A 6,000-nucleotide genomic window follows, 5' to 3' on the forward strand; every position below is an offset into this window, starting at 1 on the left:
TCGCCTCATGATGTCTCAGCGCCAGCCTCCCTTTCACGGAGCAGCCACTGGTTCCGGAGCATTTTCCCAGGGACCAGTGGCCGTCCGCCGTCCTGGAGCGTGTTGGTTATTCAACGAGGGGCATTGCAAGTACGCAGGCTTATGTAAATACAAGCATGAGTGCTCGGCTTGTGGTGGCTCCCACGCTGCAAACCGATGTCCTGGCCCCCCCGTTAAATTCACCAAGTTGCCCGCCGTGGGTGCCTCCAAGGACTCAGGTGAGCGTAGTAGAGATGTCACTGTGGCTCGACAAGTACCCCAATAAGGTGGCTGTGGCCCAGCTTCGCTCTGTTTTTACGTTTGGGTTTTTTATTCCGTTTGTTCTGTGTAGATTTCCCATGTTTTCTAAGAATCTCAGGTCTGCCAGAGATCTCCCGGAGGTCCTGAAGGAGAAGTTGGTTAAGGAGGTGTCGTTGGGCAGAATTAAGTGTCTATTTCCATCCATACCTTTTTCCAATCTTAGGGTTTCACCTCTGGGGGTGGTCCCCAAGAAGGAGCCTGGGAAATTTCGCCTTATTCATCACCTATCACACCCTAAGGGTGCGTCAGTCAATGATGCCATCCTCTCCGCAGATGCCTCTGTGTCCTATGTCTCCTTCGACAGGGCAGTTGCGTTGGTCAGGGAGGCAGGTAGGGGCGCCCTCCTTGCGAAATCGGACATCAGGCTCCTCCCTGTTCATCCCGACATTTTTTACATTCTGGGTTGTTCATTTGAGGGTCAATTTTATTATGACACATGCCTTCCCATGGGATGCTCCATTTCTTGCCACTATTTTGAGATGTTCGGTTGTTTTTTGGAATGGGTGGTACGGTATGAGTCTGGTTCGTGATACATTACCTGGACGATTTTTTGTTTGTTTCCCTGGGGACAGGTGACGGATGTCTTTCCCTTCTGAACACATTCCTGTTGCGTATGGCCCAGTTTGGTGTTCCTATTTTGGCTGAGAAAACGGAGGGCCCGGTTACGCGGCTTTCGTTTCTGGGTATCGAGTTAGATTCTGTAAATATGGTATTTTGTCTCCCAGTGGACAAGCTGCTTGAGTTAGTTGATGGTTTCTTGGCGGTTTGTAAGGTTACTCTTAGGCAATTACAATCGATGTTGGGTTTGCTCTGTTTCGCCTGTAGGGTCATGCCCATTGGGCGGGCTTTTTCCAGGTGTATGTCTTTGGCCACCCGTGGTGTCAAGTCTCCGCACCACCGCATCCGGCTCACTAGGTCCCTAAAAGCTGATTTAGTTGTTTGGAGGACCTTTCTCAACTCATACAATGGGCATACGTTTTTTATGTCCAAGGAGGTCACAAATGCGGTTCTGGCCTTATTCTTGGATGCATCTGGTTCATGTGGTTTTGGCGTTGTTCTGGGCAAAAGATGGTGTGCGTTCCCCTGGCCCGAATCCTGGCATTCCACGGTTTTGTGTAGGAATTTGACTTTTCTTGAACTTTTTACTATTATAGTGGCGGTTGAGATTTGGGGCTGCATTCTCGCTAACTGCCACGTCTTTTTGTGGTCAGACAATATGGGGGCCGTTCAATGCATAAATAGCCTGTCATCATCGTCTTTGCCGGTTTTTTCCCTGGTGCGTCATCTGGTTTTGCGTTGCCTGAAGCATAACATTCATTTCAGGGCTCAACACGTTCCGGGTGTGGACAACAGTATTGCTGATGCTCTTTCACGTTTTAATTGGCAGGTTTTTCGGGAATTGCATCCGGAAGCAGATCAGTCCGGGGAGGAATGCCCGCCTCACCCGTGGCGGTTGGCGGCCAGCAACTGATGTCTCTCGTCAGCTCATCTGTAATCCCGTCTACCTGGCAAGCTCACGGTAAGGCCTGGGCCGATTGGCTGTCCAGGGTGGGTACGAGGAATGTGTCCACTCTACAGTTACAGAGGTAACTGTAGAGTGGCTGCTTAAGTTGCGATCCCAGGGTGTTTCTGCTCCTGGTGCGCAACGCAGGTTGTCCGGGGTGGCTTTCCACTTCCAGTTGTGCGGCTGGCCTGATGTGACTAAGCATTTCATTGTGCGCCAGGCCTTAAGGGGTTGGAGGAAAGAACATGTCTCCAGGGACTCTCGCAGACCTGTCTCGTTCAGCCTGCTAAGCAGATTAGTGGATGCTTGTTCATGTGTGTGTGTCTCCCCTTTTGAGTCCGTACTGTTTTCTGCCTGTTTCAGTTTGGCTTTTTTCGCCGCTCTCAGTGTTGGCGACTTGCTTCCCCCTTCCAGTCGCAGGTCTGGAGGATTATTGTTTAAGGACGTGGTGGTTGCCAATAACTTGATCCGGGTTTTGGTCCGCAGGTCTAAAAAGGATCAGTGGGGCAATGGGTCTTGGATTCCTCTACACCAGGTAGCGGGGTCGGTTTGTCCAGTTCGCCTTATTTCCGAATACATGGCTATTCGTCTGGGGGGAGTCAGTTTCTTTTCACACCAGGATGGGTCTCCCCTTACAAAATTTTTGTTTACCGCTGTATTTCGCTCTTGTTTGGCACCGGTGGGGGTACAGCCGAAGGAGTTTCGCTACCCACTCCTTTCGAATTGGCGCCGCTACAGAAGCGGCGAGAGCAGGCCTGCCAGAAGCTGAGGTGATGCGCATAGGCAGGTGGCAGTTGGCTTGCTATGCCAGGAATATTAGACCTGACTTGTTGATTTAATAAAAAATAATAAAAAATAAAAACAGGATGATAAGTGGGGAGTGGTCCCCAAGAAGGAGCCTGGGAAATTTCGCCTTATTCATCACCTATCACACCCTAAGGGTGCGTCAGTCAATGATGCCATCCTCTCCGCAGATGCCTCTGTGTCCTATGTCTCCTTCGACAGGGCAGTTGCGTTGGTCAGGGAGGCAGGTAGGGGCGCCCTCCTTGCGAAATCGGACATCAGGCTCCTCCCTGTTCATCCCGACAGTTTTCACATTCTGGGTTGTTCATTTGAGGGTCAGTTGGCTTGCTATGCCAGGTATATTAGACCTGACTTGTTGATTTAATAAAAAATAATAAATAAAAAAAACAGGATGATAAGTGAGGAGGTATGAGTTTGTCATTCCTCTATGTTAATGTTCAGCGTTCTTAGATGAGACTAAGGTTTTCAAGTGTATGTTATCCTCTTCAGAATTTGCTAACTGTTTTTTCTTGCAGGTGCAGCGTGCCCGGCTGTGTGGCTATTTGGACACTCCTACATTTTTTGGGCGGCACAGCGGGCAGAATGCAGACCCGGCGGAAGGACTCTGGGGTTTCGAGAGGTGGATGTGTCCTGGAGAGGAATCAGAGGGCTCAGGTGGTCTCAAATGCTTACTGAAGTGGTGGATATTGGGGCACATTCCAGGGGTCCTGTGATACTGGTTGTCCATGCTGGTGGCAATGATCTTTGTCTGTCACCTTTAGCCAAACTGATGGCGCTCATGCGCGTAGATATTGAGAGGTTCCCAGTTTTCTTCAGGGAGCTTGTGACAGGCCTCCTCCGTGGCAGCATATGAGACGGCGGAGTTTGGTTGGAGTTGTTGGAGTACTTGCCCGCCGGGAGACCGGCGGTTGGCATTACCGCCCAATGTTATATTTATATGAGTTTCCGTATTGATAATAAAAGCTGTGGCCGATCACCTACCAGCAAAGAGTTAACATGTTGTTAGTGTGTTTCCCTTCTTTGCCAACAGTCTTGCCAAAAATGGGTGTTTTTTCAAAGCCAGAAAATTATTGAAGTATTTCAAACTTGTTTTTAACAACAAATAAAAGAGTAGTAGGGCACACCTACACTTGAATACACATAGGAGATTTTATCTAATACAATTTAATTTATTCAAACAGACACTGTGTATGATAACACATATGTATAATAACACATAAAACTTGATTAAACAAATATTCGCATGCTATAAATTCTCATAATAAAATTCATAAAAATCGATAAAAGTGCACACTAAAACACACACTTATATATATAGTCCTGAAAAAGAGATCCTGGTGTGAACAGAGAAGAATAAACCCTTCCTATAACTATGTTTGTCCGTAGTGTGGTGCTCACATAGCAAATCAAATTGTTCAGCTCTTTGACATAGTTCCTGATATTCAGGAACTGCAGGGCAAAGTTCACAAAGTGGCCTCAGTGTAATCAGATAGGGGTAAGTAGTCTAATCACTTATGTTCCTTTTTTTTGGTTTTAGTGTCCCAAAGCTCACTGTCTGTATATACACTAGTTCGTGTCTTACGCTTGCAGGCAGTGATATAGCTTCCAGGGTATGGATCCAGGGATCTTCGGTCATCAATTGCAGGAGTGCCGTAGTTGAGAATTTGTAGGTAGAGGTTCCTGCCAGGTGCTCTAATCAAGCAGCAGGCTGGTTTTCACTGCGGCAATCAGTCTTAGATTTTTCCTGCCAATTTTGTTAGATACCGATCCCTCTCCTTATAGTCGGTTTGAAGCGCTTCAATATTCCGGTTGTATATTCAGTTTCATGGGATCCTCGCGTTTCGGAGTTGGCTACGACTCCTTCCTCAGTGGCTAGTTTTCCCATGAGGGTGGTCGACTTTTATATCCGACTGTCTAGGTGTGAATTGATTCAGATGCAATAAAATCATGGAGTGGAGTTTTCTGAGCCCTCACAAAGCTATCGTGGCAAACATATTTATATCTGTATATATTAACAATATAAAGCTTAAAGAGTTAGGTGCGATCTATAAAATGTGCAAAGATATACTCCGCTATATGCTGTGGATACATTCATCATTATTATCCATTGCTACTTATCCTGCGGTAATCCTGCATTATTCCTGCGGTTTTAAATAATGATAGTACTCTCTATATGGTTTTCGTTTGTATCAAATCATGTTAGGAAAATACATATTTGTCTGACCCCGTATTTAGTCCTATTTTATCAACTCTGTGATATACAAATTAATATATGTAAATAAAAATAAACATAAAAAGTGAATAAAAATGAAGTCAATAAATCGTATAGAGAATATCGATTTGTGTCAACCTTTTATTCCAGACGAATTTAACCCTTGCAGATAGTCTTGTATTTTGCTGTGTGTGTACATAGGGGTCATTTTTCTGCGGTTTTTTACCAATGTTGTTGCTCTCTATATATTTTATAAAAGTTCGCTGTATCTTGTTAATACCAGCAGACAGAGAATGGATAGAATATATAGAACATAAGGTTTGATAAGTCCGTTTTTACTGAACTATTTGGTGAATATATTCATCATTGTTCTCTATCATTAGTATTGTTTTTACTATTATTTTTGATTCCAAGCGGATTTAACCCTTGCGGTAATCTTGTGTTTTTTTTATATGTACACATAAGAGCAAAGTTTTTGCGGTTTTTTACCAATATTATAAAATTCTATCTAATTTTCTTATATGTCTTAGAAAAAACGCTGTATCTGATTGAAATATACAAGTATATAAAAATAAATATAAAATAAGAATTAAAAATTTTAAAAAATTCTTTTTATTATGAAAATTTAACATTTAATAGAACTATATATATTTACTTTCGTCTTGTTTGATCATTATAATTAATTTCATCGCCTTCTTAAATTATGTGAAGTAGAATAAATCGGGCAGTGAGGTCACCCACCGAGGGGGGGCCCGCGTAGGTTATAACCCGCGGATCCCTCATAGGTGAGAGGCCCCACCATCCTAAAGGAAGCCATAAAGTTCTAACTCAGCGTTCAGTCCTGCTGGTAGAAGAGTATTGAATTCAAAGATATGCCTAGATTCAGTTCTTGACATTTTTTTTATATGGTTGCCGCCCCTCCAGTCAGTTTCGACTTTTTCTAGAGCGGCAAAAGTTAGACCTTTTGGGTCGTGATTGTGTGTGGATTTAAAATGATTAGATAGTGTGTGTTTTTCATAACCCTTTTTAATATTGGAGATATGCTCCGCTATGCGTACCTTCAGTAGTCTTTTAGTCCTACCCACATATTGCCTTTTACAGGGGCATTGTATTATATAGATTACGCTATTGGAATTGCATG

Source organism: Bufo bufo, chromosome 7 (genome assembly GCF_905171765.1).
Source record: "Bufo bufo chromosome 7, aBufBuf1.1, whole genome shotgun sequence".
In the NCBI taxonomy this organism is placed as follows: Eukaryota; Metazoa; Chordata; class Amphibia; order Anura; family Bufonidae; genus Bufo; species Bufo bufo.